This window comes from Protomyctophum parallelum (assembly GCF_964188405.1).
Source record: "Protomyctophum parallelum genome assembly, chromosome: 2".
NCBI lineage: Eukaryota > Metazoa > Chordata > Actinopteri > Myctophiformes > Myctophidae > Protomyctophum > Protomyctophum parallelum.
Window position 1 is genome coordinate 49,477,195 of NC_139699.1, and position 15,862 is coordinate 49,493,056.

Below are 15,862 nucleotides of genomic sequence, written 5' to 3' on the forward strand. Positions count from 1 at the left end.
CATTGAGAACAAAGCAACCTTGTAGTGTTCCTCCATCAAAGACACACATCCCACTTCCAGCGAACTAAATATGATGTGAGTGCAGTGAAGTGCAGGTAGTGGTGATTATAATGGTGATGATGTGTGGATTGTGTGCTCATGCTGATCTCATCTCTCTCTCTCTCTCTCTCTCTCTCTCTCTCTCTCTCATTATCATTATTGGTGTCCATTTAGTAACTATAAAGGATAGAAGGGCCTCCTCACCTATATTTTCCCTTCTCCCCTACACTCATTCTGTATCAGTCCATCATCTAATATAGGCTACAACCTCTCATCACTCCATTTTCTATTGTACTTCTACCCTCCCCTTGCCATGCAATAATATAGTACAGGCAATCTAAGAAAAAAAGGGGCCAACCTCAAACAAATTGCAACACAAATTCTTTGTTCTTTTTTTTGTTTCATAAATATGTTAGTAATAACATATCAAAAGTCCTAAGAAAGTAGGGGAAATAATAATAATGCTGAAATAAGTGATTTTCCATTGACGCCCATGTTAAACAGTGATTTAAACAGGTTTGCTTGTCTAATTTTCACACAAAAGGTTCAGTACTGTCCACAATCAAACATAAACTGTGTTGGATGCAGTACAGTGATTGTCAAAAAAAACAAAACAAAAAAACATTTCTGCATATTATGCACTCTGTTTTCGTATACATTTCATTATGTGAAGCACGTTATGCTGGATTTTCTGTATGAAAGTGAAATACATAATACTTGTAATATTATGATTATTATTATTATTATTATTTTCAAAATGCAAATAATGAAGGCTATTCTGCTGAGCATCCTATTGCCCTCCCTGCAGACAAAATAAAGGGAATAGGAAAAAAATTAACATTTCTCCCCTAGCTTGGCTGGTAATCTAGCATGACAGTGTGTCACGGCCTCGCGGGTTCGAGTCCCGAGCCTGACGAACTTTGCTGTGTGTCTTCCCCCCATCTCGTTTCCTGTCTACCTACTGTGATCTATCAATAAAGGCCAATTGTCAAGTAAAACAAATATTGTGGACCTCATCCAAGTTGATGTTGGACTACGACACCGTCGTTATTATTATTTAATTGTATTAATTTTTATGTTACTGATGACAGTCCCTGATCTGCATTATGCTGATCTTCATCGTGGAGATGCTGTCAAACTGCAGTTTCACTCTACCTGCCTCTAGCACTCTAGTCTGCCTCTACGACGTATAGGACTAGAGACGAGGGTATATGGCTATGTGGCTATGTTAAGCTGGACATCTGACAATACATCAGATCCGCTTGAGTAGCTTAAGTGATGGTGCCACTATTGGACATATTATACCACACATCAGTTAAAGTTAAGATCCTATTTTGGGGTTTAGTCATACAAAAATCACACCTGTGTGAAGTGAGGGGCGCTAATATATTAAAGTCTAACTCATGTTGATTAGGTGATGTAATGATGATGTAAAACAAACGGTGACTAAAAACAAACATTAAACCTGTATATAGGAGAGGCTAGCGCCCCTCAAAAACAAAAACTTTCTCTTTTACAGCTTTATGCCGCTGCTGATGAGCAAAAGACCAGTGGTATGAGAGTGGAAATGCCCAATGAAGCAAGTCTGGTGACACACATAACACTCACCAGCTACCCCATAGTAGTCCATCACTGCATGCACGCCTGCTCCCATCTTTACGCTTCTCCGGTCCACTGGGAAGGCATGAGGAGCAAAGTGATGAAGGGAAATGGCTCATGATGTTCTCCTCTTCCTCCAAATTTGTATGATATTCATACAATTATCCCTAGGTATATTGAAGACTTCCTCGAGACAAAAATGACCACATTTAGCTGTGTAATTCTTGCCATAATCTTGTCATATACAGTAGATCAACTCTCTATTGATCACATACTGTGGCCATTGCTGGTTGAGTGTCGCTGATTAGTCGCTCTGGATGACAGAAACTACCTCAGTGACTTCCTTCCGGGAGATTGTCTACCAGCAGACACATTTGCAGCCAAAACACTTTAATTTTCATGACTCTAAACCGGCCTGCTCATATAGCCCTGATGACAGGCCTCCTCCATGGACAGGATTAGTGGACCCGGCTCTGTTGCGTTCATATACTGTACCTCCAAGCTGAAAATAACTCCTCAATGGGATTCAGGAAATGAGAATGTGGTCCTCGAACCACTCACGCATTTGAGTATCTGAGATCTGAATTTTTAGAGATTTGAATATGTGTGTTGTATGTTGATGCTTTGAGATTTTACATGAGATGTGTGTGCAACAACTGAACATTGTGTGTAGTGTTTGGACAACAAGGTGATGTGTAATTGACATCAGAGTGTAAAGAAGGAACGTCAGAGTCTAATGCAGATAAGGGAGTGTGATGTAGTGCAAATTGTGTCGAGCGATAAGGTACATGAATGGAAGATTGTGCAAATTGTGTTTGCGTGTCAACAATCGTGAAAAACTGTAAGAGCTCTGGATTCAGAGCGTCTGCTAAATGCCTCAATTGTAAATTGTATTTACTTTTCCATACATATTGAGGGATATACAATCCCTCAATCCCTCAACAATCAGTTCCACGAGACAGCTTCTCTCTCTCCCTCCTTTCTTGTGCTTCAGTTTGGTGGTTTTATTATTGGAGCATTAATTCAATGGATTGGCTCCCTGGGCCCAACTCTAAGCAAATTCCAATTGATCTGGCCGAGATGGCGGCCTTCCGTATAACGACTGGTTCATTATGGAACTTGCCTTCTTTCCCTGTTTCCTGTGGCCAGGGTAGTGGGACGGCATCTCTGCCTCAGTCTGTGACTCCGTGTTATGATGTGATTAACTCGATATACCTTTATCATCATGGCTGTTCAGTACTGCTAATGCATTCCTGTCAATTCAGGCCATTGAGTTTTGTTGCCGAGGATCCCCATAGGACCTGTTCTGTGATAGAAGGGAACAGCTGGTCCTCAGGGGATCATTGGCAACAACAATGTCAATGGCCGGAATTGACAGAGTTCTGTGTTCTGTGATACAATTCAGCACATAATATCAAACACACTTTTGCATCACTCTAATAATACAACATAGCAGTCCTTAAAGTAGAAATATAAATCTTCCTTTTGATGTTACACACACACACACACACACACACACACACACACACACACTTGATTTGGGGTTTTTCAGTACAGTACAGTAGAGTAGAGGGCCCACCTGGGGACCCCCACACGTTAACTCATGTAATTCCTCAACCATTTTGGACGTGGGGTGGCTCGCCGGAACCGGGCCACCCCCCTGGGCACGTTCCTGGGGGTCTGGATGTTCCAGGGAACCCAGGGGACCCCCACATGGTAACTCTCTCATTTCTCAACCTTTCAGATACGGGGCGGCTCGGCGGAACCGGGTCGTGTTCTTGTGGGTCTGGAACTTCCGGGGACCCTCCAGGGACGCCCACACAGAGTAAAGGTGCAGTAGAGTTTACACTTACAAAATCATGGCATGTGTTTTCATGTTACTCACACGCAGTCGCGCACGCACACGCGCACATGCTCGCTCTACTGGCGGCTGGCCACGTTAAGTGTTGCACCACGGATACGTGTGTACACATACTTACACATATAGCTCTGCTCTCTGCTATAAAAAATATCCACATGAGTTAGCAAAGGACTAATAATGGACATGATGCAAATCCAAAACATTTTATTTCTTTTCAGTTGACACATTGACTTTCTCATGCCAACTCCAATGTTGCGTGATTCATTTTTTAAATATTTATTGACCAAATCACATGAACGCATACTTACCATCTGACAAGGAAGGATACCGTGGCGTGTGGTTGAAATATCGTTGTGCGTGTGCGCACGTGCCTGTTCCACATTTCTGAGAAGTCCCTCTGTGTGTGTGTGTGTGTGTGTGTGTGTGGATTCTCACAAGGTTATACATCTCAAAACAGTCAGTCAGCAGCTGTACGCATACCAATGTTTTCTGTTTTTCCTGAGCGTGGTGAAGGTTTATCATATATAAGAGCCCAGAACCGAGGTTTCTCGTCTATCTGGAGTCTGTGAATGACTGCCCATGAGTTAAAGTTAAACTACTCCAAAAGGTCACAGTGGACTATAGTCCAGAGAGCCGTTATATTAAGCCAAACACAGGCGATATGGTTAATTGCCTGGTGTGCACAGATTGAGAAAAGTGGAGGACACAGGAGGGTCCACAATGTCCTCAAGTGCAGTGATGGAATTATGAAATAATGCAATATTCTGTACTCATTCATTATCCAACTGTGGGCTCCAGTGCTTCTGGCGAGGTTGGTCGGAGTGCACTGCACATCTGAGGGGTGTTTATGTACATAAATAGTATGTATCAATAAATAATTATTGTGGTGCGGGTGAAATGGGTGTGCATGAAGGCTATGAATACTACAATGCAGACACATTTTACATATTTTAATGTGATGTAAATGCCTTGGAAGAGTAGAACTGGGCTATTTTATCATTAAAAGAGCTTCATTAAAAGAGAGAATCTGAGATTGCGTCTCCCACACAGCATATGCAAATGTATAGGCCAGCCTTGAACTTTACAGAACTGACATGAGAGAATTAACATCCATATACAGAGAATATAATTTGTATGAAAGCAGCGGGGTTCTGTGACTGGTGGAGAGAGAAGTAAAGCAATGAAGGTTTGCCATGGCCACCGTGCTTAGCCATCACTTTCAGTTTGTAAGAGTGTGTGTGTGTGTGTGTGTGTGTGTGTGTGTGTGTGTGTGTGTGTGTGTGTGTGTGTGTGTGTGTGTGTGTTGTTTGCAAATAGTACTGCGTCAGTACACGGATGAGATTGGCGTGCAAATATTATGCACTCACATTGTCATATTATTATGCACTTTATGCTCCTCTCTTCTCTCTATCATTGTCTCCACCAGGCCGAAGGGGGCACTGTACTGTACTGTACTGTACTGTACTGTACTGTACTGTACTGTACTGTACTGTACTGTACTGTACTGTACTGTACTGTACTGTACTGTACTGTACTGTACTGTACTGTACTGTACTGTACTGTACTGTACTGTACTGTACTGTACTGTACTGTACATTGCTTTCATGAGGCCAGTATAATGTGATTGTTGTACTGTACTGTACTGTACTGTACTGTACTGTGCTGTGCTGTGCTGTGCTGTGCTGTGCTGTGCTGTACTGTACTGTACTGTACTGTACTGTACTGTACTGTACTGTACTGTACTGTGCTGTGCTGTGCTGTGCTGTGCTGTGCTGTACTGTACTGTACTGTACTGTACTGTACTGTACTACTGGTGCAGACAATATTAGCATCAATAGTACACGATACTGTATACAGTATCAGCTTCACAAGTGGATTTGTGATTCAAACACATGGCACTCTCTCTCACACACAGGGGACACAGGCTCTGTCACATCATGTACAACAGCCATTGTCCTTGAATGTACGTGTATTCAAGCACAGTCGCACACAAAAATAGACCACTTAAAAATGATCATGAAAGTCTCACTGTGTGATTTTGAGGAGAACGAGGTGACGGCGGAGAACCCCGGGAGCAGAGGAAGGAATCAGCACAATCGTTCTAATTAAAAAACAAGCCATAGAGAGCATCACATCTGCAAAGTGCTCATTGAAGGGATGTGCTTCAGTCTTCAGGCCCGTGTGCAGACAGAGGAATGTGTGAATGAATGGTGTTTAAAAACAGATGCCGAGGCATGCCCGTCTATTCACTGCATAAAGACACAGATAATTGGATTAGAAATAATTTGATTTTACTCCACACTAGACTGTATCTCCCTCATATTGGCTCTCCAAGATCCATTAACTGATAGTGATACAGCATCTGGTATATGTACTGTTATGTGCTCAGTTTGTATTTAGACAGGAGCACCGCTACAAATCATGGCCCCCCCGGCCCTTATTCCTGGGATCCCGGGTCCATTATTAAATTACAAATTAAAAAGCGAGGGGTGCTCGCCCGAGACCAATTGTCCAAGTACAATTGTGTTATTTTAATACTTTTAACACTTTTACAGAGACTAGAGTGGTGCCCGCTGGGCACTGGCCAGTCTGGCCTACTTGGAATGATGCAAGTTGGAAACACATGCCCCGTGACCCAGTTATTATGTGACACTCTTTGTCTATTATCTTGTCGTGTCCCTTTATGCCCATATATGGAGTTCTTTGTCAGGCATGCCCAGATATGGAGTATATGCAGACGTCAGAACAATCATTCTGATGTCAGAACAGACCAGCTCCATATATGGAGATATAGGGGTGATCAGGTCCAGAGCCTGGGCAGAGGCTTTTGTGCTGGTTCTGGACAACCGGCTATCCGACGGACTCGACACCAGCGCGTTGCACTCTCTGTGGGGGTGTGGAACGCATGTGTCGATTTTGAAGTCAGTGGGGCGAACGGTTCTCGAGTTACGTGGATTACAGACAGTTTTTTTATTTGTTTGTTTTTTAGTGCAACAATTGCAACTTTATTTTGTTGTATTTGACCTTAAATGGATACTAAGCAGTAAACATGGATGTCCCCGAGTGGATCCCCAAACTGCCAAAGTACCCCAGATGGACACAACCAGGGAAAAGAAAACAAGGCCGACCCAAGACCTTGTGGGGCAGAGCTGCTGGAGATGGGCCTACGTGGGGCAAGGCACGGGTGCAGTACGTTAGTTGCGAATGCAGTGAGCACTAACTATGAGACCCTTCAGATCATGTCTGTCTGTGTGTGTGTCTGTGTGTCTGTCCCGCTGTTACACCACCCGCCCGCCACCAGAGGGCGCAGCTGTAGCGCACACACACACACACACACACACACACACACACACACACACACACACACACACACAGTAGAAAACTTAAAAAAATTACTAACTAAAAAGGAAAAAATAGTACGTAATTTATTCTAATTGTTGTTATTGCAATTTACGAGCTGCGTTCGCTTCCCGCGTTTGCGCGTCTTACTTGTTAGACTAGTCATTGGTCCGATGAACGACAACCCACCTAAAACCCTAACCTAACCATAACCACAAGCACCGGAGCAGGCACTAGTCCGATATGTATGTGTCCGCATGTCGAACTAATGCTCGGTCGGATTAGCATGCAGTCCCCAGGCACAACCGGTTGCAAAAAAGGCAGTGCTAGGTGAGGGAATATTATTGATTCCTTATGTCCCATAGGGGGGGAAATTGTCCCATAGGGGGCATATTGTAAGTTAAAGGGACATTTCACTGCTAGAAGAAACTACAGTCACTCAATGTTAATAGTATTTGTAGCATAGATAACAGTAGCACAATTTGAAATGACCAGAAAAATAATGAAGTCTGTGTGGTTACCTAGGGTTTGACTGGATTGCTGAATTCCTACAATGACCATAATGCTTTGGTGCACTTCCCCTCCTTGTGGAGAGGGGGGAGGCTGCATGGAGGTGTGACTTGTAGTCCACGATGGAAGTGAGACCAAGTTTTGGTCATGAACAACACCATGACTAAATTATCTAGTAAAAACTCATTTTACACACATAAAATCCTGTAAAAAAAGTGTTGCAAAAGGGGTGAAGCAAGCAAGCAAGCAATATCATATCCTAAAACAATACTATCGGTATCTCATCCCTCTGGATTATGGGATATAAAGTTAACAACTGAATCCCTCCTAGTCATGGGATCGATGTTGCTTAGTAACACTACATCTATCTGTTCGAGTTAAACACCAATTAAAAAAATAGTTGCCTCATTGGCCGCTGCAGTTCGTTGGAGCGATGTGTGTTGAAGGAGGGGCGGAAGAATTTACACTGGGAGAGGAAGTACGCCGGAAGTGTGGCACATTACGTCTTGCTGCCACTGCCACTCAAGTGATTACTGGCCAATCACAGTGCATCTTTTACGGGACTTACAGACCCGAACATGCGCTCTGTCACGCACGCTCATGCTTCCACGGTGCTTCGCAAGGAATCTCGGGAATGTTTTGCCCTCCCTTGAGCACATACGCTCCAGAACCGGAAAGGGCGTCTACGTTTATAAGTCTATGGTTTTAAGCATTGAACAAGGTGATGGCTAAGCGAGTGTCCAAGCTGAGCAGTGTAATGGCCGCACTGTCAACTCTGCACTATCTGAGTTGCATACCAACTGGACGTTAACCAGTTACAGACTCTCTTGAAATAGCATTTTTTTATGTTTCCACATGAAGTCAACATGGTCATAGGTGGCGCTGTCGTAGAAAAACTACAGTAGGTTCCTAGAGATGCAGTAGACGTCCATGCATGTTCAGAATGTAGTGTGCCACTATGCCCATGGCTGGGCTGGCCCGAACAGTATAGGATAAAAGTGTTTGATTATTTTTGAGTGGTGCAACCACTCAGACAGCTGTGTCCCTGGCTGTGTCCCTGGCTGGCTGGGTCTGTCCGAGTGTCCAAGCACGACAATAGTGTTGTTGCGCAGCCACACACACAAACTGTATATATGATGATTTAGGCTGTGACAGTATACAGTATAGTAGAGGGACCCCACACGGTAACTGTCATTTCTCGACCGTTCCGGCACCCTGGGCACATTCCTGTGTGTTTCCGGGGACCCCCGGGGACCCCCACACAGAGTTGCAATTCAATTCACACGTGTGTGATTTTCAACCTGGTATGATCCTTCAACTTTATTGTCATATCACGCCATCGAGTTTGCAAGCGTAAAAGAGTGGATGAGATTATGTTTCGTATAATACAAGCTCCCAACTTTTTGTAATTGCAAATGGCAATAACAATATAGAGTCTCGGAAAAGGAAATAAAAATGAGGCATAATATCACATTGTCAGGCTCGTGTGCAAATAAGAGGCATCCATAGTAGCAATCTACATTCTACACTGTACTGTATGTCTCAGCCCTCTGAATCATTCAGGCTTTATAGCACCCCTGGATGTAGATACACCATGCATGCAATATCAAGACCGTGACAAATGGTGTTTGAGGAACAGGTAGACCGGAACAATCTCTGTGACACTTATGGGACCAGAATATAAAAGAGAATGCATGATTATCTTGACTATCCATCACAACAACCTCAAAGAACACTGACAAACACTAAATGTAATATGCTCTGTCTCTCTCTCTCTCGGCACATAAGGATCGTGTGTGTGTGTGTGTGTGTGTGTGTGTGTGTGTGTGTGTGCGTGCGTGCGCACATATGCACAGTAGTGGTGGAAAGTAACTTAAGTACAACTTAAAGGAATTTGGACTTTACTTTCAAGAGTATCTCCAATGTCCAATACCACTACGTATCTCGGATGCAAATATTGTACTTTTACTCTTTAGTTACAGTTACTTTGTCGATCTACAGGCTCACAATGCGCTGTGATGTGACGCAATTTGAGCTTATAGATCCGCTATTTTCAAAAGATGTTTAAACATTTGAAGGCTTGAAATGGAACCTTCTGCATAATGAGTAATGAGAGTGTTGGTACTTTTGTCCCGATACACTTTTTTCGTTTCCAATACCACAATTTATGTGTTAGCCAATACCGATGCCAGATAATTATATTTATAATAATACAAAAAGAAAAAAGATCTTATTTTGAAGTCCACCGACCGGGACTCGTGTCTATAGGTATATATCTCAAAAGTGCACTTGCAGTTTGGGCAACTCAAAAGCAAACTCCACATACCCCAACATTGTATTTACCTGCCAGTGTCAACTGCTTACCCCTGTGTCGGATCGGTGGTTGGACTGACATATTCGCAGATACCGATATGACCAAATAGGGGCCCATCCGATACTTTTCTGATACCGATACAGTATCGGGACATCTCTAAAAACAACTAGCATAAACACAAGTTTTTACAAAATCTCATTGCTTACACATCTTTCTTTGAGTTTACAAAATCAGAACTTTTGTCCTCAATACCAACCTTTTGAAAATCATCAGATCGGAGCCGATACCTGATCCGGGACAACCCTAATATATATTTTATATAATTTGGGGGGGGGGGTTAATATACTCACTATCAATAGAATTCAGTAAAAACAAAACGGCTAGGGCGGAACGCATAATGTGTTCAACGTGGTGTCTCTGTGACTGTGTGTGAAACTTGAAGCGAGCAGCCCGTATACCAGCCTGTGCTCATCTGGCTCCTCTGTGTCCGCTGACCCACGGGGAGGCCACGCACAACACTGTAAATTATTGAGGTCAGAGGCCAGAGGACAGTCCAGTCAGTGGTTTATTATCGGCCAGAATCTTCTCATGAAAGAAAGGCAGGGGGAGAGATATAGAAACAGGCAGAGGGAATAGAAGAAAGCGTTCCCCGGGGACATATTTGCTTCCCTTGGGTCCGGTCTAAAGCCTTTTAAAACGTCTATCAGTATTATAACCACACATACAGACCGTAATGTATGATGCTCTTTAACTGGAAAGTGGAAACACACCAGGGCTGTATGACTACTATACTCACTGTACAGTACGTTAGGTAACAGTTGTGCAAAACTGTGTTCTGTTGTGTCTGTACTGTAAAAGGTCGAGTTGTGTTTGCTCAGTTTAATCTCGCCACGACGCATGTGACATTTCAAGTTTACACCCGCTCTTCATCAGACAGATGATCTGTCTGATCTGTGAGATTTAAAGATCTTCATCACACAGATGATCTGTCTGATCTGTGAGATTAACATCCTAAACGTCACCTTTGGGGTGAGACTAAAACTTAAGACACGCAAAATACAGCCCTCAGTCTCTTTTGCAAGTGGGAACTGGCCAAGAGGCAGAAACAAAATTACACTGTTGTCAAAATTACACAACAGCCAAATAATACATCCATGACATACCCAAGGAACCTATACAGAGTATACAACAAATCTCTAACAATGACTGGGCACAATAAATTGTGCACAGAGCACATACACAATGTACATTTTAAAACGGGAACAAATAAATATATGGTATGGGCCTATGCAAAGGCTAGTACACATCCGAACATGTGCAGGTGTTGGACTGTGCAATTAAGATGATCCTTTTGAAACCAATTTTAGTCTGAGCTGCCTGCAGGTCATTCCACCCAGGGCCGGTTGGACCCTAGGTGGCGCTATAAGCAAGATCTGTAGAGTGGTTTGATATGTGCATACAAGTTGTACACAGATCGGTGCAGTTATAGGTAAAACATGATTATTGGTCTGTTATAGTGCCACTATGAGGCTGATGTGAAAAACTTTACGTGGCATTTCTTCCTCGGTGTAGTGGGAATGTGCATGCGTAATTTCACAGAAATAGCACACCGTGTTCATGATTTGAGCTGTTTTGTTCTATACTGTTGATGTCACAGATCCATGTTGATCACATGACTATAGAGATACTGTATACCGATTTGCGTGATGTACGGTAAATTGGCGCGATAACAGTCCGTTTCGGAATCATTTGGGGCAGAGGTTAGTCATCCAGGGAGCGTGTGTGCAGAGTTTGGCATCGGCCGGGCCAACGGTGCCGGAGATTAGCTGTATACACGGACAGACGGATGGACGGACGGAGTGCAAGACGGCCTCTCTCCCCATGCCTTCGGCCTGGTGGAGACAATAATAGTCCTTGATATGAAAAGGGTTGAAATTAACCACTGCTTTACACGACTGGCAGACGGTGAGCTGCTCGGGCAATGTGAGCTGTTGCTCTGCTAGGCCGTGTGTTGCTGGCCCGGGAGGGAACCTCCAGAGCAAGGAGGGAACCTCCCAGAGCAAGGTTAACACCTGCTAAAGTCTGCCGGAGCACCTCATGGGAGCAGCATGCTGCTCGCTGTAATGAAACCTATAGCCTCCCTATACTCTGGGCATCTCATCATAATAGGCACATTTCCGTGGAAAATTCTGGATCTCCAAGTTCAAAGCACAAGCTTGTGCATCTGCTATAGGGCATATCAGTGGGCATGGTAAAACAAACAAACACTTTAATGTAAGATGGGCTTATACGTACACGGACGCACGCACACACACACACACACACACCAAAGTATGTATTCCCATTGGAGAAAACACACCTGCAGATTTGGCAAAATTACCGCTTTTGTAGACACCTACAAAACTACAAAGTGAGTTGCTGGTTTGTTTTGGATTAAAAGAAAAAGAAAATCATGAATAAACCATACATGCCTCATCATTTATTCAAAAATGCATCCTATAGGAATATAAAACACTGTTAGCGCATGAAGGATTTACACTGACTGTGAGGGCGCTTGAGGCTGATTAATATACGGCACTAGTAGGGCCTAGTTTACACTACAGTATGTACCGTAATTTCCGGACTATAAGGCGCACCTGAATATAAGCCGCACCAGCCAAATTTAGGGAAAATCCCAAATATGTACGTATACAAGCCGCACCGGACTATAAGCCGCAGGTGGCCCCCTAGTGGCCGTTTCGTTAGCTCAGAGCCTTAGATGGCTCTGCGTTAGCTGTAAAAATCCATAGATAAGCCGCACCGTTGTATAAGCCGCAGGGTTCAAATCATGGGTAAAAAGGTGCGGCTTATAGTCCGGAAATTACGGTACTTCATTGACCGGTGTCTCTCAGCGATTTATACTAGGCCTTTTTTACCATTCTTTTCCCTCTATGTCACATGTCTACGCCAATTACAGTATAGCCGAGTCGACCTACTACTATTTGGTGAATGTTCACCCCTGCATAGGGAGGGACGCTCGCTTCAAGTGGCTAATCTTTATGCATGCAGTCCCTTTACATTGATTTCTTGGAGTAAGATATGTATTGTAATCCCATGGATTGCTACTTCACATTCACAATCACCAGTGTGAGTGGTGCCGTCACTATTCAAATGCGTTCCCAACTCATCTGGGTTCACTGCGTCTGACTGAATGAGCTTTGTAAGTGGACTCTCGGGACCCTGTTGTGTGGTGCTACTGGTGGTGGGTGTGCGTGCGTCTGTGCGTGCATGTGTGCGTGCCTGCAAGGGCAATCAGATCTACATGCTCACAATGTGCATTGTGAGCTTGCAGATGGGCTATTTCTGACTTGTGACACCGGGTGCAATGAAGTATAAATCTGGTTTATGCATTAATCTGCTTGTGTTAATGTGTGCTTTACATAATGCATGTGTCTGCGTGCATAGGCGGTGTAGCCTACTTTGTGTGTTCAACCATGCTTGTGAACGTCTCGTATTAGCAATAATTTACCAGAATCTGAGCGGCTGGATGTTTATTTTGCATTTGTCTCGAGGGGATAAACAGCAGGTTTCATCAACAGCATGGCCCAGAAACAGACATGAGATAATGGTGCAATCAGGGAGAATACAAATGTATCAGAAATAGTCTGTTTCACATTTCCTCATTGTAGTTTCAGATTGCAAATTGCAGACACTAGTTTTTCGTATGTCTCCCCGCTTCATCCAGCCTGAAATTATGTTGTCAATCATTTAATCAGTAACGTAAGTTTCGAATAAAAACATAAATCCATCAAACAGAGAAAAGTGCCAACAGATGGAGAGCTGTGTTGGAACCGGATGTTTGTTCAACAGACTGCAGAGAGTATAGCAGTGAATCACAACATGAGGCAGCACAGATTCCAACATGTCACCCGGGGGCTTTGAGCTCGATCTGCACGTTCTCCCATCACCTTATCCCAAAACCAGCGAGTTTCAAAGAGATCACGGCCAATTCGAAATCACTTAACCTCTCTCCATGTGTCTCCGAGGGCATACCAACTAAGCTGAACCCATTACACCAAACTATCAACAGAAAATCCCAGGGAACCAAAAATCTCGGCGGTGTCATATATGATAACCCCCTCCAACGCACGCACGCATGCATGCACGCACACACATATGCACACACACACGCACACACACACACACACACACACACACACACACACACACACACACACACACACACACACACACACACACACACACATGCCTGTTGCCGTGGTAACAGCGCGGCCAGAACCTCTCGTAGGTCTCTGATTAAGGCTGTCAGTTTCCATTCTTAGGTAAAAGGATTGATCAGTGCCATGCTATCCCAGAGCCACATCAAGGTACTCATGCAGAGCTGCTTAGAATCGCCTGGATTGCGATTTCATACCGGCTTCCAACTGGAGAAACACCAAGAAAGGCATTAATATGATAATATTGTGGATTTCTGATGATTTTCTTCTTTTACCTATATAGTACACATGAATTTGATGCATGTGGTATGAGAAAAGTGGAAAAGACACGCTTATCCTATCCCCATGGCCTATACTATAGGGAGGGTGCTGGATCAAAGGAGCACAGCATGTAGAAAAGAAAAAGATCCACACACACCAGGAGGCTCCCGTTTGCACAGATATATTCTCAGAGTGATGTTTCAAGGACTACAAGGCTCTTCCTCAGACTTGGGATTAGATAGAGTCAGCGGCCTGTATTCGTCCAACCATTGATGCATGCAGGCATCTGACAAAATCATATGCATTCCCATTTTTACAGGGCTATATATATAAACATGGTTTGGACAGGAATCCAAGTGTGGAGGAATGGAATCCAAGAGTGGAGGAATCCGTGTTTAGCCGTAGGGTGTTGTCTATATTTATTTCAATTACTGTACCTCCGTCTCTCCATGTGCATACAGCAGCTGGTGAGAGATGCCAGCTTCTATTAGCGAGTACAAATTTAAGGTGTGTGCAGCTGCTGATATAAAAGAAAATCACTGTTCAGCTCCCCTGACTCCTGATTCAAGTGTGAGTGTTATTGGCTGTTTGTGCTGTATGTGTGAGAGATTGAAAACGTCACGGCATCCTGTGAAGATTGCTTTACACCTGAGGGACTTGGATGGAGAGAACCATGAAAGAAACTGCATAATTGGGTCCGTCCTGTGTTTTACGTGTATGATATATATGATATGATAAAGCCAGCTCAGATGGCAAGACATCTATAATGTATATTATGCCTGGGTAAACTATCCTCCATCCATCTATCCATCTGTATTCTATTTAATAAAGCAATAGAGTGCTGAAGTCCTGACGACACTCCCACTACCCTTGGGGCACGGCATTATGTTTTTTTATTGGAAATCCCCATATATTAGATCGTGCCATGGTTTTTACGGTTTCTGAGACAAAAAATGGGAGTTTTCACATTTTCCTATTCAAGTCAATGGGGGAAAAAAGATATACAAATGAAACCATGAAACATGCCACTTAGCAAAATGGAAGAATTAATTGATTCCTGATGAAACCGGTCGATTTCACATTATGGCTCATGCGTGTGCCGCCAAAACTGTGGAAAGAGCAGTGTTCTCTAAAAGGAAGATATAAAGTCGCCCAATAACACTAATAAGGGATAACCCTGCTTAATAAAGAAATCCATAACAAAGTATCACAGAAAAGAAAATATTAGATTGCACAGTTGTCACTAGGTGTTGTGGATGAGCTGATTGTTATTGAACAGAACAGGATGAGCTGATTATTATTGAACAGAACAGGATGAGCTGATTGTTAACAGAACAGAACTGGTTGGTGGGTTGGTTGATTGATCACATTGTAATGTTCAACACTACATATAAATGTACAATTTACCATTGGTTTATCAATTCAGGTGCACACTCTACATCTGTGGCCTGTTCTTCATAGCAGCAGTCTGTTATCAAGAAATACACACGCCATGACTGACCAATCAGAATCGAGCTTTGAACCAGACCAATAACTCTCAATAACACTGCTAACAAGAACAGACATGTAGAAATAGTTTGCAGGTAAACATTTGAATGCAATAATAATAATAATAATAATAACTAGAAAGAAATCGCTGCAAGCAGCGATAAGGCAGGACCAAGCAGGAAGGCAATAAGCAATAAGAATAATATGCACAATAATAAGCGATATAAACATGGA